The 25,520-nt window shown below is 37.2% G+C and overlaps 1 protein-coding gene across 2 annotated transcripts in view; it reads left to right on the plus strand.

The window, feature by feature from the left end:
• Window positions 1–25,520, plus strand: part of loxl4 (lysyl oxidase-like 4) — a 336,094-nt gene that overhangs the window by 165,292 nt on the left and 145,282 nt on the right. The window contains exon 16 of one of the 2 annotated variants that reach the window (XR_014569802.1): window positions 5,272–5,288. The exons of the other annotated variant lie outside the window; for it this stretch is intronic. The gene's annotated coding sequence lies outside the window, so the exon portion shown is untranslated. Of the gene's footprint in view, window positions 1–5,271; window positions 5,289–25,520 lie in introns of those variants that run through there. 2 annotated transcript variants of the gene reach the window in all.

Below are 25,520 nucleotides of genomic sequence, written 5' to 3' on the forward strand. Positions count from 1 at the left end.
GTATGCCGTATGGTATGGGCTATAGTCCATGTTCAGAAATGATGAAAAACGAGGTAATTTCTTTTTTTCAAAATTTAAAAAAAGGATGGGCTATAACCCATGTTTTTTTTTTTTTCATTTTTTTCAAAACCTCAAAAATGATGAAAAACTGCGTGCTATAGTATGGCGTATGGTATGGGCTATAGCCCATGTTCAGAAATGATAAAAAACGAGGTTAACTATTTTTTCAAAATTTCAAAAAACGATGGGCTATAACCCATGTCTTCTTTTTTTTTCATTTTTTTCAAATCCTCAAAAATGATGAAAAACGGCGTGCTATAGTATGCCGTACGGTATGGGCTATAGCCCATGGTCAAAAATGATGAAAAACGAGGTTAACTATTTTTTCAAAATTTCAAAAAACGATGGGCTATAACCCATGTTTTCTTTTTTTTTTTTTTTTTTTTAAACCTCAAAAATGATGAAAAACTGCGTGCTATAGTATGCCGTATGGTATGGGCTATAGTCCATGTTCAGAAATGATGAAAAACGAGGTAATTTCTTTTTTTCAAAATTTAAAAAAAGGATGGGCTATAACCCATGTTTTTTTTTTTTTCATTTTTTTCAAAACCTCAAAAATGATGAAAAACTGCGTGCTATAGTATGCCGTATGGTATGGGCTATAGCCCATGTTCAGAAATGATAAAAAACGAGGTTAATTCTTTTTTTCAAAATTTAAAAAAATTATGGGCTATAACCCATGTTTTTTTTTCTTCATTTTTTAAAAATCCTCAAAAATGATGAAAAACGGCGTGCTATAGTATGCCGTACGGTATGGGCTATAGCCCATGCTCAAAAATGATGAAAAACAAGGTATTTTTTTTTTTCCAAAATTTCAAAAAACGATGGGCTATAACCCATGTTTTTTTTGTTTTGTTTTTTTCAAATCCTCAAAAATGATGAAAAATGGCGTGCTATAGTATGCCGTACGGTATGGGCTATAGTCCATGTTCAGAAATGATGAAAAACTAGGTTAATTTTTTTTTCAAAATTTCTAAAAACAATGGGCTATAACCCATGTTTTTTTCATTTTTTATTTTTTTTCAAATCCTCAAAAAAGATGAAAAATGGCGTGCTATAGTATGCCGTACGGTATGGGCTATAGTCCATGTTCAGAAATGATGAAAAACTAGGTTATTTTCTTTTTCAAAATTTCTAAAAACGATGGGCTATAACCCATGTTTTTTTTTTTTTTCATTTTTTTCAAATCCTCAAAAATGATGAAAAACGGCGTGCTATAGTATGCCGTACGGTATGGGCTATAGCCCATGGTCAAAAATGATGAAAAACGAGGTTAACTATTTTTTCAAAATTTCAAAAAACGATGGGCTATAACCCATGTTTTCTTTTTTTTTTTTTTTTTTTTAAACCTCAAAAATGATGAAAAACTGCGTGCTATAGTATGCCGTATGGTATGGGCTATAGTCCATGTTCAGAAATGATGAAAAACGAGGTAATTTCTTTTTTTCAAAATTTAAAAAAACGATGGGCTATAACCCATGTTTTTTTTTTTTTCATTTTTTTCAAAACCTCAAAAATGATGAAAAACTGCGTGCTATAGTATGCCGTATGGTATGGGCTATAGCCCATGTTCAGAAATGATAAAAAACGAGGTTAATTCTTTTTTTCAAAATTTAAAAAAATTATGGGCTATAACCCATGTTTTTTTTTTTTTTTTTTTTTTTTTAAACCTCAAAAATGATGAAAAACTGCGTGCTATAGTATGCCGTACGGTATGGGCTATAGCCCATGCTCAAAAATGATGAAAAACAAGGTAATTTTTTTTTTCAAAATTTAAAAAAACGATGGGCTATAACCCATGTTTTTTTTTTTTTTCTTTTTTTTCAAAACCTCAAAAATGATGAAAAACTCCGTGCTATAGTATGCCGTATGGTATGGGCTATAGCCCATGCTCAAAAATGATGAAAAACTAGGTTAATTTTTTTTTTCAAAATTTCAAAAAACGATGGGCTATAACCCATGTTTTTTTTTTTTTAATTTTTTTCAAAACCTCAAAAATGATGAAAAACTGCGTGCTATAGTATGCCGTACGGTATGGGCTATAGCCCATGGTCAAAAATGATGAAAAACGAGGTTAACTATTTTTTCAAAATTTCAAAAAACGATGGGCTATAACCCATGTCTTCTTTTTTTTTCATTTTTTTCAAATCCTCAAAAATGATGAAAAACGGCGTGCTATAGTATGCCGTACGGTATGGGCTATAGCCCATGGTCAAAAATGATGAAAAACGAGGTTAACTATTTTTTCAAAATTTCAAAAAACGATGGGCTATAACCCATGTTTTCTTTTTTTTTTTTTTTTTTTTAAACCTCAAAAATGATGAAAAACTGCGTGCTATAGTATGCCGTATGGTATGGGCTATAGTCCATGTTCAGAAATGATGAAAAACGAGGTAATTTCTTTTTTTCAAAATTTAAAAAAACGATGGGCTATAACCCATGTTTTTTTTTTTTTCATTTTTTTCAAAACCTCAAAAATGATGAAAAACTGCGTGCTATAGTATGCCGTATGGTATGGGCTATAGCCCATGTTCAGAAATGATAAAAAACGAGGTTAATTCTTTTTTTCAAAATTTAAAAAAATTATGGGCTATAACCCATGTTTTTTTTTTTTTTTTTTTTTTTAAACCTCAAAAATGATGAAAAACTGCGTGCTATAGTATGCCGTACGGTATGGGCTATAGCCCATGCTCAAAAATGATGAAAAACAAGGTAATTTTTTTTTCAAAATTTCAAAAAACGATGGGCTATAACCCATGTTTTTTTCATTTTTTTCAAAACCTCAAAAATGATGAAAAACTGCGTGCTATAGTATGCCGTATGGTATGGGCTATAGCCCATGCTCAAAAATGATGAAAAACTAGGTAATTTTTTTTTTTCAAAATTTCAAAAAACGATGGGCTATAACCCATGTTTTTTTTTTTTCATTTTTTTCAAAACCTCAAAAATGATGAAAAACTGCGTGCTATAGTATGCCGTACGGTATGGGCTATAGCCCATGGTCAAAAATGATGAAAAACGAGGTTAACTATTTTTTCAAAATTTCAAAAAACGATGGGCTATAACCCATGTCTTCTTTTTTTTTTTTTTTTTTCAAAACCTCAAAAATGATGAAAAACTGCGTGCTATAGTATGCCGTATGGTATGGGCTATAGTCCATGTTCAGAAATGATGAAAAACGAGGTAATTTTTTTTTTCAAAATTAAAAAAAACGATGGGCTATAACCCATGTTTTTTTTTCTTCATTTTTTTAAAATCCTCAAAAATGATGAAAAACGGCGTGCTATAGTATGCCGTACGGTATGGGCTATAGCCCATGCTCAAAAATGATGAAAAACAAGGTATTTTTTTTTTTCCAAAATTTCAAAAAACGATGGGCTATAACCCATGTTTTTTTTGTTTTGTTTTTTTCAAATCCTCAAAAATGATGAAAAATGGCGTGCTATAGTATGCCGTACGGTATGGGCTATAGTCCATGTTCAGAAATGATGAAAAACTAGGTTAATTTTTTTTTCAAAATTTCTAAAAACAATGGGCTATAACCCATGTTTTTTTCATTTTTTAATTTTTTTCAAATCCTCAAAAAAGATGAAAAATGGCGTGCTATAGTATGCCGTACGGTATGGGCTATAGTCCATGTTCAGAAATGATGAAAAACTAGGTTATTTTTTTTTTTTTAAATTCTAAAAACGATGGGCTATAACCCATGTTTTTTTTTTTTTTCATTTTTTTCAAATCCTCAAAAATGATGAAAAACGGCGTGCTATAGTATGCCGTACGGTATGGGCTATAGCCCATGGTCAAAAATGATGAAAAACGAGGTTAACTATTTTTTCAAAATTTCAAAAAACGATGGGCTATAACCCATGTTTTCTTTTTTTTTTTTTTTTTTTTAAACCTCAAAAATGATGAAAAACTGCGTGCTATAGTATGCCGTATGGTATGGGCTATAGTCCATGTTCAGAAATGATGAAAAACGAGGTAATTTATTTTTTTCAAAATTTAAAAAAACGATGGGCTATAACCCATGTTTTTTTTTTTTTCCATTTTTTTCAAAACCTCAAAAATGATGAAAAACTGCGTGCTATAGTATGCCGTATGGTATGGGCTATAGCCCATGTTCAGAAATGATAAAAAACGAGGTTAATTCTTTTTTTCAAAATTTAAAAAAAATGATGGGCTATAACCCATGTTTTTTTTTCTTCATTTTTTTTAAATCCTCAAAAATGATGAAAAACGGCGTGCTATAGTATGCCGTACGGTAGGGCATTAACATAATAATCGAATAGTCGACTAGTCGACTAGCAAAACACTAGTCGACACTGTTAATTGACATCCGATTATTCGCTAATATTATTTTTAATTATTTTTAATATTTTTTATGATTTTTTTTTTTTTTTTTTTGCTTTTCTACAGCAGACATGCAGGCATGCAGCTGTGAGCTCGGTTGTTTTGTTGGTAGTTCGCCAACTTCAGTACTAATCCATTCCTGGCTGATTGTTTTCATATCATACAAGCCTACTGTACGTGGGTTTTGCCGTCACCCTCACTCGTCTGACTCGTGTAGGTGTGGTGGGCGGCGTATCGGCGGTGGCACTAGCAGCAGTCAAGACAGTTTTTCTTTGGGAAAAGCATATGTGATATGCCTCATAGGCTCATAAGATCAATGGGGACAACTACAGTGTGTAAATACGTTTACTATTGGTGAGTTTATTACTGTAGTTTGTTCAACAAGTTAGATTGGAGACGTGTCGTCGTCCGGTACAGTAAAGTATAGCAGGAGTTCCTCCTCGCTCTGCCCAATAGTATCCAGTTTGGTGACAGTCAAACTACAGTAGCTCTTGCCGTGATTTCATGTTTCTTCATGCTTATCCAACAAAAGTCTGCGTGCCGCGTGTGGCATTATTAAAAACAAACAGCGATGCCGCACGATCATAGTTCTAATACGTAGCCGCAAAAGACTCGCGATGGAGTTAAGTAGTTGATCATCTGATTCATAGCCTGGCAGCCTGCTAGCTAGCAAACCTCCTCCTTGCTTGTAGCTCCTTCTAAAAACCAAAGGAACTGTGATTGTAACTTGTTGTTGAACATTTAGGGTTGTATGAAAAACATCGCATGGTTCATTGCTCCAGTCTCCACTCTCCAAACATTGTGAACAACGTAACATGCTATGTTGCTCCATAGAACGGTCTTGTGCATAAAAAATAGCAGATCTACAAGCTCACAACGCGTCCATCCGTGAGTCATTGTGGACTTGCAACTTTGACTTGAAACAGCTGAGCTAATTTCGGCCAATCAGAGCGGCATTCAGCGTAATCTAGTAAGAGTGGCAACACTCGCGTTGACTCCCACTGTAACAATGGAATGCGGAAGTGCTCATTCTCTCTCAATGGGATAGTTCCAATGTTTGGAACTATAGCCCATAGGAAGTGTGTCGCCACTCTCTTAGTACTATTCCACTCGGCCTGCATTGATAGTGCATTCACCGCTCTGTTTTGCTTCGCTCGCTGGCTGTTTCATAACACGATGTTTTAATGCTTGATTGGATGGAATAAATATCATATTTTACCGCCGACTAATCGACTATAAATCGATTTTGATGGTAGTCGAGTCGACTATCAAAAATCACGTTTGGTTAATGCCCTACCGTACGGTATGGGCTATAGCCCATGCTCAAAAATGATGAAAAACAAGGTATTTTTTTTTTTCAAAATTTCAAAAAACGATGGGCTATAACCCATGTTTTTTTTTTTAAATTTTTTTCAAATCCTCAAAAATGATGAAAAACGGCGTGCTATAGTATGCCGTACGATATGGGCTATAGCCCATGGTCCAAAATGATGAAAAACGAGGATTAAAAAAAATCTAAAATTCAAAAAACTATGGGCTATAACCCATCGTTTAAAAAAAACAAACAAAAAAAATCCTCAAAAATGATGAAAAACGGCGTGCTATAGTATGCCGTACGATATGGGCTATAGCCCATGTTCAAAAATGATGATAAACTAGGTTTAATTCTTTTTTGTTTGTTTTTTTCAAAAAACGATGTGCTATAACCCATGTTTTGTTTTGTTTTTATTTTGTTTCAAAACCTCAAAAATGATGAAAAACGGCGTGCTATAGTATGCTGTACGGTATGGGCTATAGCCCATGTTCAAAAATGATGAAAAACGAGGTTACATTTTTTTTCAAAAATTCAAAAAAAGATGGGCTATAACCGATGTTTTTCTTTTTTTTTTCTTTTTTTTTCAAATCCTCAAAAATGATGAAAAATGGCGTGCTATAGTATGCCGTACGGTATGGTCTATAGCCCATGTTCAAAAATGATGATAAACTAGGTTTAATTCTTTTTTTCAAAAATTCAAAAAACGATGGGCTTTAACCCATGTTTTTTTTTTTTTTTTCATTTTTTTCAAATCCTCAAAAATGATGAAAAACGGCGTGCTATAGTATGCCGTACGGTATGGGCTATAGCCCATGTTCAAAAATGATGAAAAAAGAGGTTACTTTTTTTTTTTTTTTTTTTTTTTTTAAACGATGGGCTATAACCCATGTTTTGTTTTTTTTGTTTTTTTTTCAAAACCTCAAAAATGATGAAAAACGGCGTGCTATAGTATGCTGTACGGTATGGGCTATAGCCCATGTTCAAAAATGATGAAAAACGATGTTAAATTCTTTTTTCAAAATTTCAAAAAACGATGGGCTATAACCCATGTTTGTTTTTTTTTTAATTTATTTTCAAAACCTCAAAAATGATGAAAAACGGCGTGCTATAGTATGCCGTACGGTATGGGCTATAGCCCATGTTCAAAAATGATGAAAAACGAGGTTAATTTATTTTTTCAAAAATTCAATAAACGATGGTCTATAACCCATGTTTTTTTTTTATCTTTAAAAATGATGAAAAACGGCGTGCTATAGTATGCCGTACGGTATGGGCTATAGCCCATGGTCAAAAATGATGAAAAACGAGGATAAAAAAAATATTCAAAAATTCAAAAAACGATGGGCTATAACCCATGTTTTTTTTATGTGGTGGTAACAGCATAAGTGGTATACCACTTTCTGTGGCACTTTCACTTTGAACGATGGGCTTTAACCCATGTTTTTTTTTTTTTTTTTTTTTTTTTATCCTCAAAAATGATGAAAAACGGCGTGCTATAGTATGCCGTACGGTATGGGCTATAGCCCATGTTCAAAAATGATGAAAAAAGAGGTTACTTTTTTTTGTTTGTTTTTTTCAAAAAACGATGTGCTATAACCCATGTTTTGTTTTGTTTTTATTTTGTTTCAAAACCTCAAAAATGATGAAAAACGGCGTGCTATAGTATGCTGTACGGTATGGGCTATAGCCCATGTTCAAAAATGATGAAAAACGAGGTTACATTTTTTTTCAAAAATTCAAAAAAAGATGGGCTATAACCGATGTTTTTCTTTTTTTTTTTTTTTTTTTTCAAATCCTCAAAAATGATGAAAAATGGCGTGCTATAGTATGCCGTACGGTATGGTCTATAGCCCATGTTCAAAAATGATGATAAACTAGGTTTAATTCTTTTTTTCAAAAATTCAAAAAACGATGGGCTTTAACCCATGTTTTTTTTTTTTTTTCATTTTTTTCAAATCCTCAAAAATGATGAAAAACGGCGTGCTATAGTATGCCGTACGGTATGGGCTATAGCCCATGTTCAAAAATGATGAAAAACGAGGTTAATTTTTTTTTTCAAAAATTCAATAAACGATGGTCTATAACCCATGTTTTTTTTTTATCTTTAAAAATGATGAAAAACGGCGTGCTATAGTATGCCGTACGGTATGGGCTATAGCCCATGGTCAAAAATGATGAAAAACGAGGATAAAAAAAGTTTTCAAAAATTCAAAAAACGATGGGCTATAACCCATGTTTTTTTTATGTGGTGGTAACAGCATAAGTGGTATACCACTTTCTGTGGCACTTTCACTTTGAACGATGGGCTTTAACCCATGTTTTTTTTTTTTTTTTTTTTTTTATCCTCAAAAATGATGAAAAACGGCGTGCTATAGTATGCCGTACGGTATGGGCTATAGCCCATGTTCAAAAATGATGAAAAAAGAGGTTACTTTTTTTTGTTTGTTTTTTTCAAAAAACGATGTGCTATAACCCATGTTTTTTTTATGTGGTGGTAACAGCATAAGTGGTATACCACTTTCTGTGGCACTTTCACTTTGAACGATGGGCTTTAACCCAGGTTTTTTTTTTTTCATTTTTTTCAAATCCTCAAAAATGATGAAAAACGGCGTGCTATAGTATGCCGTACGGTATGGGCTATAGCCCATGTTCAAAAATGATGAAAAACGAGGTTAATTTTTTTTTTCAAAAATTCAATAAACGATGGTCTATAACCCATGTTTTTTTTTTATCTTTAAAAATGATGAAAAACGGCGTGCTATAGTATGCCGTACGGTATGGGCTATAGCCCATGGTCAAAAATGATGAAAAACGAGGATAAAAAAAATATTCAAAAATTCAAAAAACGATGGGCTATAACCCATGTTTTTTTTATGTGGTGGTAACAGCATAAGTGGTATACCACTTTCTGTGGCACTTTCACTTTGAACGATGGGCTTTAACCCATGTTTTTTTTTTTTTTTTTTTTTTTTATCCTCAAAAATGATGAAAAACGGCGTGCTATAGTATGCCGTACGGTATGGGCTATAGCCCATGTTCAAAAATGATGAAAAAAGAGGTTACTTTTTTTTGTTTGTTTTTTTCAAAAAACGATGTGCTATAACCCATGTTTTGTTTTGTTTTTATTTTGTTTCAAAACCTCAAAAATGATGAAAAACGGCGTGCTATAGTATGCTGTACGGTATGGGCTATAGCCCATGTTCAAAAATGATGAAAAACGAGGTTACATTTTTTTTCAAAAATTCAAAAAAAGATGGGCTATAACCGATGTTTTTCTTTTTTTTTTTTTTTTTTTTCAAATCCTCAAAAATGATGAAAAATGGCGTGCTATAGTATGCCGTACGGTATGGTCTATAGCCCATGTTCAAAAATGATGATAAACTAGGTTTAATTCTTTTTTTCAAAAATTCAAAAAACGATGGGCTTTAACCCATGTTTTTTTTTTTTTTTCATTTTTTTCAAATCCTCAAAAATGATGAAAAACGGCGTGCTATAGTATGCCGTACGGTATGGGCTATAGCCCATGTTCAAAAATGATGAAAAACGAGGTTAATTTTTTTTTTCAAAAATTCAATAAACGATGGTCTATAACCCATGTTTTTTTTTTATCTTTAAAAATGATGAAAAACGGCGTGCTATAGTATGCCGTACGGTATGGGCTATAGCCCATGGTCAAAAATGATGAAAAACGAGGATAAAAAAAGTTTTCAAAAATTCAAAAAACGATGGGCTATAACCCATGTTTTTTTTATGTGGTGGTAACAGCATAAGTGGTATACCACTTTCTGTGGCACTTTCACTTTGAACGATGGGCTTTAACCCATGTTTTTTTTTTATTTTTTTTATTTATCCTCAAAAATGATGAAAAACGGCGTGCTATAGTATGCCGTACGGTATGGGCTATAGCCCATGTTCAAAAATGATGAAAAAAGAGGTTACTTTTTTTTGTTTGTTTTTTTCAAAAAACGATGTGCTATAACCCATGTTTTTTTTATGTGGTGGTAACAGCATAAGTGGTATACCACTTTCTGTGGCACTTTCACTTTGAACGATGGGCTTTAACCCATGTTTTTTTTTTTTCATTTTTTTCAAATCCTCAAAAATGATGAAAAACGGCGTGCTATAGTATGCCGTACGGTATGGGCTATAGCCCATGTTCAAAAATGATGAAAAACGAGGTTAATTTTTTTTTTCAAAAATTCAATAAACGATGGTCTATAACCCATGTTTTTTTTTTATCTTTAAAAATGATGAAAAACGGCGTGCTATAGTATGCCGTACGGTATGGGCTATAGCCCATGGTCAAAAATGATGAAAAACGAGGATAAAAAAAATATTCAAAAATTCAAAAAACGATGGGCTATAACCCATGTTTTTTTTATGTGGTGGTAACAGCATAAGTGGTATACCACTTTCTGTGGCACTTTCACTTTGAACGATGGGCTTTAACCCATGTTTTTTTTTTTGTTTTTTTTTTATCCTCAAAAATGATGAAAAACGGCGTGCTATAGTATGCCGTACGGTATGGGCTATAGCCCATGTTCAAAAATGATGAAAAAAGAGGTTACTTTTTTTTGTTTGTTTTTTTCAAAAAACGATGTGCTATAACCCATGTTTTGTTTTGTTTTTATTTTGTTTCAAAACCTCAAAAATGATGAAAAACGGCGTGCTATAGTATGCTGTACGGTATGGGCTATAGCCCATGTTCAAAAATGATGAAAAACGAGGTTACATTTTTTTTCAAAAATTCAAAAAAAGATGGGCTATAACCGATGTTTTTCTTTTTTTTTTTTTTTTTTTTCAAATCCTCAAAAATGATGAAAAATGGCGTGCTATAGTATGCCGTACGGTATGGTCTATAGCCCATGTTCAAAAATGATGATAAACTAGGTTTAATTCTTTTTTTCAAATCCTCAAAAATGATGAAAAACGGCGTGCTATAGTATGCCGTACGGTATGGGCTATAGCCCATGTTCAAAAATGATGAAAAACGAGGTTAATTTTTTTTTTCAAAAATTCAATAAACGATGGTCTATAACCCATGTTTTTTTTTTATCTTTAAAAATGATGAAAAACGGCGTGCTATAGTATGCCGTACGGTATGGGCTATAGCCCATGGTCAAAAATGATGAAAAACGAGGATAAAAAAAATATTCAAAAATTCAAAAAACGATGGGCTATAACCCATGTTTTTTTTATGTGGTGGTAACAGCATAAGTGGTATACCACTTTCTGTGGCACTTTCACTTTGAACGATGGGCTTTAACCCATGTTTTTTTTTTTGTTTTTTTTTTATCCTCAAAAATGATGAAAAACGGCGTGCTATAGTATGCCGTACGGTATGGGCTATAGCCCATGTTCAAAAATGATGAAAAAAGAGGTTACTTTTTTTTGTTTGTTTTTTTCAAAAAACGATGTGCTATAACCCATGTTTTGTTTTGTTTTTATTTTGTTTCAAAACCTCAAAAATGATGAAAAACGGCGTGCTATAGTATGCTGTACGGTATGGGCTATAGCCCATGTTCAAAAATGATGAAAAACGAGGTTACATTTTTTTTCAAAAATTCAAAAAAAGATGGGCTATAACCGATGTTTTTCTTTTTTTTTTTTTTTTTTTTCAAATCCTCAAAAATGATGAAAAATGGCGTGCTATAGTATGCCGTACGGTATGGTCTATAGCCCATGTTCAAAAATGATGATAAACTAGGTTTAATTCTTTTTTTCAAATCCTCAAAAATGATGAAAAACGGCGTGCTATAGTATGCCGTACGGTATGGGCTATAGCCCATGTTCAAAAATGATGAAAAACGAGGTTAATTTTTTTTTTCAAAAATTCAATAAACGATGGTCTATAACCCATGTTTTTTTTTTATCTTTAAAAATGATGAAAAACGGCGTGCTATAGTATGCCGTACGGTATGGGCTATAGCCCATGGTCAAAAATGATGAAAAACGAGGATAAAAAAAATATTCAAAAATTCAAAAAACGATGGGCTATAACCCATGTTTTTTTTATGTGGTGGTAACAGCATAAGTGGTATACCACTTTCTGTGGCACTTTCACTTTGAACGATGGGCTTTAACCCATGTTTTTTTTTTTTTTATCCTCAAAAATGATGAAAAACGGCGTGCTATAGTATGCCGTACGGTATGGGCTATAGCCCATGTTCAAAAATGATGAAAAAAGAGGTTACTTTTTTTTGTTTGTTTTTTTCAAAAAACGATGTGCTATAACCCATGTTTTTTTTATGTGGTGGTAACAGCATAAGTGGTATACCACTTTCTGTGGCACTTTCACTTTGAACGATGGGCTTTAACCCATGTTTTTTTTTTCCATTTTTTTCAAATCCTCAAAAATGATGAAAAACGGCGTGCTATAGTATGCCGTACGGTATGGGCTATAGCCCATGTTCAAAAATGATGAAAAACGAGGTTATTTTTTTTTTTCAAAAATTCAATAAACGATGGTCTATAACCCATGTTTTTTTTTTATCTTTAAAAATGATGAAAAACGGCGTGCTATAGTATGCCGTACGGTATTGGCTATAGCCCATGGTCAAAAATGATGAAAAACGAGGATACAAAAAATATTCAAAAATTAAAAAAACGATGGGCTATAACCCATGTTTTTTTTATGTGGTGGTAACAGCATAAGTGGTATACCACTTTCTGTGGCACTTTCACTTTGAACGATGGGCTTTAACCCATGTTTGTTTTTGTTTTTTTTTATTTATCCTCAAAAATGATGAAAAACGGCGTGCTATAGTATGCCGTACGGTATGGGCTATAGCCCATGTTCAAAAATGATGAAAAAAGAGGTTACTTTTTTTTGTTTGTTTTTTTCAAAAAACGATGTGCTATAACCCATGTTTTGTTTTGTTTTTATTTTGTTTCAAAACCTCAAAAATGATGAAAAACGGCGTGCTATAGTATGCTGTACGGTATGGGCTATAGCCCATGTTAAAAAATGATGAAAAACGAGGTTACATTTTTTTTCAAAAATTCAAAAAAAGATGGGCTATAACCGATGTTTTTCTTTTTCTTTTTTTTTTTTTTCAAATCCTCAAAAATGATGAAAAATGGCGTGCTATAGTATGCCGTACGGTATGGTCTATAGCCCATGTTCAAAAATGATGATAAACTAGGTTTAATTCTTTTTTTCAAAAATTCAAAAAACGATGTTTTTTTTTTTTTTTCATTTTTTTCAAATCCTCAAAAATGATGAAAAACGGCGTGCTATAGTATGCCGTACGGTATGGGCTATAGCCCATGTTCAAAAATGATGAAAAAAGGTTACTTTTTTTTGTTTTTGTTTTTTCAAAAAACGATGGGCTATAACCCATGTTTTTTTTTTTTTTTTCTTTTTTTTTTAAACCTCAAAAATGATGAAAAACGGCGTGCTATAGTATGCTGTACGGTATGGGCTATAGCCCATGTTCAAAAATGATGAAAAACGAGGTTAAATTATTTTTTCAAAATTTCAAAAAACGATGGGCTATAACACATGTTTGTTTTTTTTTAAATTTATTTTCAAAACCTCAAAAATGATGAAAAACGGCGTGCTATAGTATGCCGTACGGTATGGGCTATAGCCCATGTTAAAAAATGATGAAAAACGAGGTTAATTTTTTTTTTCAAAAATTCAATAAACGATGGTCTATAACCCATGTTTTTTTTTTATCTTTAAAAATGATGAAAAACGGCGTGCTATAGTATGCCGTACGGTATGGGCTATAGCCCATGGTCAAAAATGATGAAAAACGAGGATAAAAAAAATATTCAAAAATTCAAAAAACGATGGGCTATAACCCATGTTTTTTTTATGTGGTGGTAACAGCATAAGTGGTATACCACTTTCTGTGGCACTTTCACTTTGACAAGTGGCTTGTCACTTTGAAAGTGGTGTAGTGGACGACCAGGGGTCGTTCACTAAGGGTGACACAGAGTTCATCTGAAAGTGAACAACATGTTTTTCCATTTATAACTAACTCTGCAATTCCCATGAGAACGGATACCCTAAATGCGGCCTTGAAGACACACTGTGACCAAGCCCAGCAGAAAGTGCCTCAACTCGATTTTATGAATGAAATTGGACAATAATTGAAGGAGATATGACCATCTAAAACTTGTTGAAACAGAAACCCCAAAGTAGAGAATTTGCCATGCAAAGAATCCTGAAATTTTAGCAACACTTGAATGGGTGTGACAATAGATACTTGTCCACACCCCTAATTTCTTGCATAATCACTCCCCCACCCACTAACCACTCCCCCACTAGGTTAGCTGTCAATGACAGTTGAGTGGACACTTAGGTGTGGGAAAGTACATGAGTACTTGAGTTAAAGTAAAGAAATATAGGACTGAAGTTGTTGTTGTCCTGGACAGTCAGCTCTCGTTCAGTCAGCTCTCGTTCAAAGCTCACATCACAGCTGTAACTCGATCATGTAGGTTCACACTCTATAACATACGATGAATTAGACCGTTCCTCACCCAGGAATCAGCCCAGCTCCTAATCCAGACAACAGTCTTGTCAAAACTCGACTATTGTATCTCCCTCCTTACTGGCCTACCAGCATGTTCACTTAAGCCTCTCCAGCTGATCCAAAATGCAGCAGCTCGCTTGGTCTTCAACCAGCCAAAATTCTCACATGTCTCCCCCCTGCTCCGCTCCCTCCACTGGCTCCCGGTCGCTGCCCGCACAGAATACAAAACTCTGATGCTGGCATTCAAAGCAACCAAAGGTATGGCTCCCCCATATCTTACAAGTATGATTGAACCCTACAAACCCTCCCGCGCACTCAGATCAGCCAACGCAGGGAAACTGGAAGTACCCTCACTAAAAACGCTGGGACAACGCTCCACACGTCCCAAACTCTTCTCCCTTCTGGCTCCAAAACTGTGGAATGCACTTCCCATTGCAGTCAGAACTGCAGCATCACTCGCAATCTTCCGCCGTAGCCTGAAAACCCACCTTTTCAGACTCCATCATGGCCCATAGCACTTACCCTAACCCCTTAGATAGCATTTCTGTTGGCTTAGATAGCATTTGACACAGACTTATAGCATGTTATGTAGACAGCACTATAATTGTATTGTATAGAGTCATGAAACGCCATAGTACATATGTATAGCATAGTAGTGAATATGTATAGTTTATTATGTATAGTGTATGTATAGTTTCATCATATAGATATTCCACTGTTACCTTCTTAGCTTACGCATGTCTCATGATAAATGCTTTTATGTGATGTATTCCCATGCTTTTGTTCTTGCTTAAATGTAAGTCGCTCTGGATTAAGAGCGTCTGCTAAATGCCTAAATTGTAAATTGTTTAGTGTATGTTTTGTAATAATACAATCTAAAAAGTAACTAGTAGGCTAACAGAGTTTTCAATGGATATAGGCTATGTAGTTTTAGACCAATGCTTTTACATGTGTGCACTGAAACAAAGGGCAGAAGAATGAGATCTTACACCTTAGGTGCCCCAATAAACCCTTTTGAAAGTACAACAATTCAATTTAACTTATACACTACCTGGTTGTAAATAGCTGCAGTCCAGCATTTTATGCAGGTCTACTTTAAGCAATCAAAGTCAGACAATTGACCCAGTATTTTAAATAAATAAAACCGACGCATCAGGCTATGATGCGTTGTGCGCTTGTAGATTTGCTATTTAAAAAAAACAGATACAGCAAACAGCAAGTCATAATGCCGTGTGCAAGGCTTACATCCGGTCTAAAGCCCACCCACTGTATGCGCTGATTTCCATACACAATACATACACGGTCCGTATCCTCCCCTCACCGGATGTTGAATTAACAGTGCTAACGGCCGTTTTACACAAACGCTGTCTATAAAGCGATTTCCCGACATTTCCTTTTCAATTGATACCGTTTCGTAGAGAAGACCTACACAAACGATCTATAGGCTATACCAAATGAAAGCCTGCATTTCGTAGTTTACATAGTGTAGTATATTAAAATACCATACAGGAGAGTAAATGTGCACGGCAGACAGACGACGAGATGATGTTCCTTGATGTTTATTTCAGAGTACACAGCACAGCAAACAGCATAGGTCCGACGGCCTTACGCCGTCGGGGAGAATGACCCAGTTACATTGAATGTCATGGAATTAAGTACAGTTTCACAAACTGAGGTGAGAATGTAGGCGTGTTCACTGTTCCTCTGAAGACCCCTCTATTTTTACACAAATTGCAGCAGGAACAGACAAAAACCGTAAACAAACCGTAAACAAACCATCGACACCCCAACTTTGAATAACAAAGACAGCTGTCCTTGGAGCAGGCCTTGGAGATTAACTGACTTAGCACAGAAATGTAGTCTTGACATAGAATATTGCAAATATGGACTAAAATGGATACCACAATCCCCCCTTTCAACAGACTAATCGTCTGTTGAATACAAAATGTATAGTCCATATTCATAACTGTTGCTTATACCCCCCTTGACCCTCAGCTGGACACTATACATTCAAGACACCACAAATAACAGCATTACAGTATAAGAATTTCCCCCAAATGGTTTTCAAACAGACATTCAAGATTACTTGCCATAAATGATTCTCATTACAGTGGGTAGATATACAATTTTGGATCAGTGGAGAATTCTCTTTGTGTTACTTCAAACTCTTATGGCTAAAAATGTTACAGGACAATGAACCATATCACATGGACCTCTCTTCTCAGGATCCACATGAAAACCAATATCTCAGCTCGTACGTCTATGCACACAAACAAAGAAAAATAAGAAACTAATTTTAAGCCCTAGAAAACCACGAAGAGTCTAATTTAACCCTCTTTAAACACTGTAAATTTTCAACTGCCAATTGTCTTGTAATTTAATCACTATTCTGACAAATAAATAATCTCAAGCAATGAATAATGGAAAATGATTAGTACAGTTAACTGACATTTAAACAAGACATGCCGCTTGCAGCTCCATTGTTACGAGAGCACTTTTTGATATGCAATAACCTACATGTTTTACTACTAAACTCTGCTATCCCAATGCCAGTACATAGTAAATAGACACAATATCAGAATAAGTCACTTCCTCGGAGCCAAGCTACGTGGCAGGTAATAATTCAGATCTCACATTACGTAGGTAAAAGATAAAAAATAAATAACATTGAACGCCAGAGTTTAACTATAATAACACATATCTCTTGATATCTCTAGGAGAATACCTCATTGACTCATAATTAGGCTACTTAGGACTCAATTTATCTAATTATACGACAAACATACCAACATGAGGCCTATTAATTCATGCTGAAAACAAACGCGACACACAATTTGTAATCAGAATGAAGGAATTGTCCATCTTTGCCTCTGATATGACAGGAAACTTCTTCTGTATGCCGCTCCTTCTAGTTACCTTGAAATGTTCGTTCAGCTGCACAGAACAAGTTGAGAAAAAGTTCACTGCTGTTTTCTGCTGTCCTCGTCATCATCTCTCTTCTCCCCCCTCCCAACTCTGAAACATCAGAGCTGGGAACACTCGTGAAGAGAAAAGAAAAGGCTGGAACATCTTCATCACAGACCCCTTGACAGGCCCATGAAGGCCCTCAGCTTAGGTCGGTCAATCGGCCATGGAAAGCCATGCCGCGCCGTGTTGCATCTCACTGCTCGCCGCCCGCGACCGCTGTCCCCACACTGGCGTGATGTTTGTCGAGGCCTCCGTGTGGCTGTTGCTCGCAGGCCGCTCCGCTGTCCACCCATCCGGCGGCTGGCATCGGTTCCCGTTGCGCAACACCCCTCATCGCGGTGGTCGTCGTCTTCATCCCCGCTGCGTAGACAAGCTCACGGTCGGGTCCGCTGGAATTTCTTCGTCGCCGTCCACAAAAACTCCCCGTCTTCGAATTAGACTGAATGAAAAGCCGCTGGTTCTTCTCCTAACTGGCACAAAAAGGCACCATGAAGGTCGGGTTCGGGCACCATCTGTAGTATATTAAAATACCATACAGGAGAGTAAATGTGCACGGTAGACAGACGACGAGATGATGTTCCTTGATGTTTATTTCAGAGTACACAGCACAGCAAACAGCATAGGTCCGACGGCCTTACGCCGTCGGGGAGAATGACCCAGTTACATTGAATGTCATGGAATTAAGTACAGTTTCACAAACTGAGGTGAGAATGTAGGCGTGTTCACTGTTCCTCTGAAGACCCCTTGATCAACCATATGCTCCCATGCAGCTATCAACACCGATTCTATTTTTACACAAATTGCAGCAGGAACAGACAGCAAACCGTAAACAAACCATCGACACTCAAGAGCTCTTTGCTCTTTAACACACAACACAGACAGCTAGCTAACTAGGCTAGCTAGCTTCTAGCCTGTTGTTTGTTGGTGAAAGACTCCAAGCTGGGAAGTGTATTTCAGCGAGTAGCTATACGTGGTTTTGTTTATTTTCTGTAAAGTATAACCCAAATGCTCCTCCATACTATACTATAGCCATGTAGAATACTTCTGTGTTTACAAACACAAGCACGCTAATGGGCGGTGATCAGAGCGTGAAACCTGAGGACAAAGAGATTCCAGGACCAATTGAAAACAACATGCAAATCTCGGAACTGCGCTTCTCTGCCCCCAAAACAGTGTTAAAAAACAAGCCCACTTTGACGTATAAATGTATACATTTCATTTGCCCAAATGAACAATCTGTTCGAATGAAAACCTTCTTCAGCATTCAAACTGTGTTAATATGAAGAAAAAAAAGAAAATCACTTTAAAAGAAAAAAAGGTTTTATTTTGACCATTTTGACCATTTCATTCTGGCGAGTTGAGGCACTTTCTGCTGGGCTTGGTCACATGATAATGCCGACCAGCGCGCACATTTGCGTGCCACAGCATAAAAGTAACGATAGAATAAATAAAGTAACGATAAAAGTAAAAAAAAGTAAGATAAAAGTAACGATAGAATAAAAACCTCTGATTGGAAACAACAGTTCTTTGGGTGTTTATTGTACTGTATAAACATTGAATAAATATCATACAACGACACTGCAGTAGCAAATGAACTCATATGAAATATCACGGTAAATTCATAGTGTGATTATATTGTATCACCGGTGTATGAACGCGTGGATGTCAATTATTAATTGATGTACACTCGGATCATATGAATGGGAATATAATAGATTAATCACTACAGTGGCATGCCACTTTTCAAAGTGGCATATACCACATTTTGTAGAGTAGCATGCCAAATGCCACTTTTGGAGCTCGCCCCTCATGGAGGATTGTGTTGTCGTTGGATACAATCTTGCCCACAATTCCATGCTGTATTGATGTTGGTACCATTGGAAGAGATAACAGGCAAACAGATCCAAATGTATAACCTTTGGTCTAATATATTTAAATGGTTTTCAGATGTTTATGGATGTGTGTTTGAACCAGGGGGGCAGTCAGCCAGATATTTCGTGAAGCCTCATTTGAAATCGGTAGTTCATATAATGGCCTGTTGTGGCGCTGGACTGGACCCAAAAAGCCCCATAGCTCCATAGAGGCCCATGTATTTTGGCCCAACTTCACCTAGACTGTATTACCTTAATAAACATGGTCATGAATACTTTCTTCTTCCAGTCACTAGTTTAAAGTCTCATTTCTAATGTCATAATATTCTTTTTGGAAAATTATGGTCCCATTAATTAAAAAAATGACCATAAAGAAAAAAAAACATCGCGTATGTTCTGAGGGGCGTGGCTACCGTTACAGTCTATGATCGGGATTCCCCTCCCACTCGAGTCAAAATAAAAACCAACGGAGAAGAAGGGGGGAAGTCCCGCCTCGTTGTCTGGGCAGCCAATGGCCAGCTGGTCCAAAACGGAGCCAGCCAATGGCCAGCTGGTACCAAACGGATCTAGAAAGATGGCGATTTACAGTGCAGGAATAACAGGCTTCATTTTACGTCCATGTTAGACCCGGCGAACGCTTTGTCCATATTTTTTACAGTCTATGGTTTGAACCTGACCCAGAGACTCTTCTCAATTACTGTCAAATCACAATGTTTCTGTACAAAATACAATGATATGGGATGGTAATTATAAAAAATTATGATTCTTTGGAAATCAGATGTTGTACCTCACTTGAAGACTTGGTCAATGGAAGTTACTTGTATATTAAGAATGGAGAAAATTTGCTATGATAAGATTTCTAGTGCCGATAAAGCTCCTTTGAGGGGAGCAGGGAAAGGAGCTACTATGGTGGTGAATGGGGTGGAGGAGGTCAGATGCAAAAGTGTGGAGAATGGCGTGGAGGGCAGGGTCAATGTTTGTTTCTCCGCCTCCTGAGCATCGGTTGATAAATGTGGACCCTTACCCCCTTTCTGAAACCAGCTCCTCGCCACTCTCCCTACACACTTGCCCTCGATATGCGCGTTCATGCGAGGCTGCGCCATATTAAGTGTTGTCCGAAACCAAGCAGCCTTGAGTGGAAGTGGCTTATAAAGCCCTCAAGAGCGAGTCTGTGCCGATCTAGACTCGATTGCCTTGTGCAGCCCTGCTTTCTGTCCGCATGGAAACCGCAACCTACAAATGGAAGTACCACTACAAATAAATGATAAATAAACTCCTCCTAAACAATCTTCATCTGATGCAGAATAGACAACGCTCCAACTGATGTTCACAAGGGCTCTTTATTTACCCCACCGTGAAAAACTATAAATGAAACCACACAAACAAAGCAACTTTTAACACAATGATTTATAACACCATGGATGTATATGTCATTTTTGACAGTCATGCTGTATTTCCTTTTTCCATATTAATGAAATCCACATGTCACACAAACATACACGATGCAATGCAATATAACTGTACAAACAAAATAACAGGTAACACAATTGCATGATGGTAACCATGGCAACGAATAGTGTCTGTTTCCTGTTTCTTCACAAGGAGGGCGAGTGTATCTCCAGCACCCTAATCAAGGGAACTTGATTCAGCTGGAGGGGCACTTCCTGACGAGGGAACCTCCCGAGAGCACTTCAAGTCAAGGGACTGGTTTCAGAAAGGGCCACTGTAGGTTGTGTTTTTTCCAAGTAAGCAGATGGGAGCAGGTCTACAGAAACTAACAATTCTGTTCTGCTGTCTATGGAGATTGGAGAGTGTCCTCTGAGGTCAGAGTTACAGTATCTGAAATGTTTAGGCTAGTGCTGTATGTATGAAATGCAACATAAGTAAGCAACACCAAAACGGTGACTTCTTGTAGACATCTAAATCAATGACATGATACAATACAATACAATGTAAAATTAACAGCTGCCACGCACAGCAGCAGCAGTCTACAGCAGTAGGCTGTCCGACCTAAAATAAACATTATATATCACAGTTGTAATCTCAACACAGCGTCTTTAAACTCTTATTTATTGAAATTGTGAATTTGACGTTTGACTTAAACTAACATGCATCAGGACTAAAGTGACACAGCAAGGTTGAGCATCGCAGAGAGTTGCACTCTGTATATCATACAGTATGATTATAGTCCTACCACCAGTGCTTTTTTTTTGGCTTTGTGACACTTTTGCCTGTTACTTGCATGTGAATAGGCCTACAGTCCAATCAGCAGTTCAATCTACAATCTGCACATTATGACATCATTCTCACATCTAATTAACCTTTACCCTATACATACATTGCCTATATGAAATGAGCAGATCTACCAGATCACAACATTGTGAGCTCAAGGTTCAAGGTTTCTTTATGTATGTCTCCCGAAGGAGAAATTTGTCTTGGACACAAGGACCCACCCTGCAGCATACAGATACAATACAATACACAATACAGGTACACAGTGACTCGTACTGTGTCTGTCTCGACGTCTCATACCTGTCTGCCCTCTGCAAGGACTCTGTTAAGTGTGATTGACAGAGGGACAAAGGAATGCTTGTACCTATTATATTTGCACGCTGGACCTCGTACCTGATGGCATTAGCCGAAACTCAGGGTATAGTACATGGGAGTTGTCAGACACCATTTTCTTAACCTGCCCAATGGTGGCCTGCTCAAAGATGACCTGGGGGGTGATGGGAGGTGTAATTTAACCCTGCTCAAAGATGAGATGAGATGGGGGTTGATGGGAGGTATAGACATACCAATCTTCCCTGCCATTTTGGATAATCCAAGGATCTCAGATTTGTACTTTACAGTTAGGTGACTACACACTGATTGGGTTGTGAGCCGACAGTCATTTGTGTATAGGGAGGAACTAACTGTCCCCTGGGGGGCCCCTGTACTGCATTCTGTCCTATCAGAGAGCACCAAATAAAATCTCACCTGTTGTGGCCTATTAGATAGAAAGGTTGTAAATCAAAAGGGGGGGTAACTACCTGTCCTGAATATCAACATCTTAAAACCAAAATGTTGAATTGTGGGTTTGAGCTCACATGCAGGGGTGGGGGGGGGGGGGTAACTACCTGTCAGTGGGGAGTGTTGGCTGGGAGGAGGAGTAGGACTAAGGACTATACGTCCTCTCTGGGGGGGGGTATTACCTGTCAGTGGGGAGTGTTGGCTGGGGGGAGGAGTAGGACTATGGACTATACGTCCTCTCTGGGGGGGGGGGGGGGGGTATTACCTGTCAGTGGGGAGTGTTGGCTGGGGGGAGGAGTAGGACTAAGGACTATACGTCCTCTCTGGGGGGGGGGGGGGGGTATTACCTGTCATTGGGGAGTGTTGGCTGGGAGGTGTCACGATCAGAGTCAGAGGTGTAGGACCCAAGTGCAGGACTGAGGCAGAGGATGAGGCAGACACTGGGCAGATCGAATGCAAGGAAAAAAACAGGAACAAAGGCCGGAACACGAGGAGACTTGGAATAAAACAAGAACTAGGTGCACAGAGGAAATACAAGGAAAAACCAGGAGCTAAATAACAAAAGTGACTTACATTTACGAACGAACAAGGAACTACAAACACAAGGGCATTCTAGACACAGGTGAACAACTGACAAATCAACACAGGGATTGGCTGGGGGACTAAGAGGACACAGGTGGAAAACAAAGACTAATCACAAGGTTAGACAAGACAGGTACAGAACTACAGGGGCATACAGGAAGGCACAAAACAAGACTACAAAATAAAGGTGCACAGGTAAAAGTACTACCTTGTCAGTGGGGAGTGTTGGCTCGGAGGAGGAGTAGGACTAAGGCCCTATACGTCCTCTCTGGGGGGGGGGGGGGTCGGTACTACCTGTCAGTGGGGAGTGTTGGCTGATGAATGAATATCAACATCCTAATTAATACAATCTAATACTGGGGGGGTCAAATTATGACAGGCAATTCCTGCTGTCAAAATATGACCCCCCAGTCAAAAAACACTGTGTTTGAAGTAGACACTCATGCTTTCCAAGGTGTGATTGGGGTCCTAAGGATGAATACAAAATGAATATCAACATCTTAAAACCAAAATGTTGAATTGTGGGTTTGAGCTCACATGCCCTTTTTGATGTAAATCAAAAAATGCAGTTAAAAATAGTAAAAGAGAAAAGGACGTCCAACTTCAAATACAATTGTCCAATGTAGAATACATTCAATGTCAACTCATCATTGATTTCATGTCGGTGATCTTTATCTAATGATTGGACGCAACTCACAATCTTTCACTGTGCACTTTCCTGTTCCGTTTCATGATGAGCACATGACAAACAAACATTTTCAACTCATGTTGGGCCAGCTTTAACGCGTGCGTGCGTGCGTGCGTGCGTGCGTGTGTGCACAAGCATGCATATTTCATGTTGGTGTGGGTGCGGGTGCTGCACACGAGTGTGTGCAAACAATTATGTGTGCATGACTCTGTGGGCGTGCGTGCGATGCGCGTGCACACATGCGTGGGCATTTTGGTATGAGAGCGTGTGTTCCATGAGGAAACTGACTCCAAATGACTTTCTGTTGTTCAAACCGCTGACCACAAAGTGTAACTATAACACTCAACTCACACATGTTCACAGAGCAGTGAGAAGAGATGGTGCCATGGTGAGGTTATGGAAAGAAAGCACTGCAGAGAACCATACAGTCTCCTGTCCATACTGTCGGTGTGTGTCGCTGCTGTTGGGTGGAAACCTTGTATGTCCAAAACCATTCAGACCTATAAGGCAGATTCTACAAATGCCTTCTCAAGCAGTAGTTCTCACACTTTCAAGACTTTTCAAAAGTATTCAAAAATAGCATGTGTACAAGCTCGCAGCGTGGCACGGAAATTTGAAAATGTTTTGAAAATGGCACAGCTTTGCCTGGTCTTCAAAGGCCGGCCCACACCAATGCAACTCCTTGCAACATGCAATTACTTGCAAGTTGCAACTTGTTGCAAAAATTATCCCCAATGGCAGTTGCAAGGAGTTGCATTGGTGTGGAGTCTGTGGACTGGCCTTAAAACTGTTTTGTACAAGAAGTTAAAATGGTAAATGGTGCATTTATATAGCGCCTTTATCCAAGGCGCTTTACAGAGATTGTGCATTACATTCACCCATTCACACACACATTCATACACAGATGGCAGCGGAAACCATGCAAGGCACCAACTAGCACATCGGGAGCAATTAGGGGTTCAGTGTCTTGCTCAAGGACACTTCGACAGTAACTCTGGGGGAGCCCGGGTTCGAACTGGCAACCTTACGGTTACCATCCAGGCACTCTACCCCTGAGCCACCGCCGCCCCCCCACCGCCGAAGTTGCGACTACACTCAGAAAACAGAAACTACTATCTACCCAAATATATTGGTGAATCATTTTTACACCCTTAATTATCGAGTAAACTTGACTGCTATGAAATCAAGTAGAATCTACCTTAAAAATTAAGTAAGTGCAAGTAATATATTAAAGCAGGTTGAAATGACAATTATTGAGTAGATAAAATTAATATGCATTAGCACCTTGAAATGACAATAATTGAGTAGATAAACTTAATATGCATTAGCACCTTGAAATGACAATAATTGAGTAGATAAACTTAATATGCATTAGAAAACCTAGGTTAAAATTACATATAAATTTGAGTATATGGGATTGAAATTGATAGGTTGATTTAACTATATACGAGTGTATGATTTAATAAAATATATGCGTTACATTTACTCAATATTTTAACTGTATTCAACTCATAGTATTTTAATCAAAAAGGAATTCTGTATTTACCTTTGTCAAAGAGAATACACAATGCAATTATACAGATAAGTACGTTTTTAATTGACCAAAGTGAACATTCAAGTATTAAACATTCACATACTGTATGGGAGGAAACAGTCTGGCCACACGAAACAATGTGCAAATTACAATGTCAGCAAATACATTTTAAGAACATTAAACATTTCCTACTATGGGCTATATCTTGCGCCACCCCATATCCGTAAACTTATTTGCCATTCTTTACGATTTTGACGATCGACTAGTTGAACCATTTTAAAGTGTGTTTCAAAATAGTAAAGAATGGCAAATAAGTTCAGGGATAAGGAGTGGCGAAAGATAGGGCCGTATAAGTACAAACAATGTATGCATTCTCTGCAACAGAACATTTTCCTTAGACAATGTGCAAATTGTTGTCTGCAACAACATTAAAGAACATTTTCCTTGCCCATGGCAGGTAAATAAAACAAAACAAAAGTCCACGCACACTATAGTTGAGAGGACAAACATGATAGGATGGTCATTTGACTTTTTTTTTAGTCAAGGCTGGGTTTAATGAATTACCTGCCGGTGTCCCACCGAAACTATACCGTATACACACACGCGCAGTCGCGCACGCACACACACAATTTGATTGTCTACCCCCCCCCCCCCCCCC

Source organism: Protomyctophum parallelum, assembly GCF_964188405.1.
Source record: "Protomyctophum parallelum genome assembly, chromosome: 10".
NCBI classification, from domain to species: Eukaryota; Metazoa; Chordata; class Actinopteri; order Myctophiformes; family Myctophidae; genus Protomyctophum; species Protomyctophum parallelum.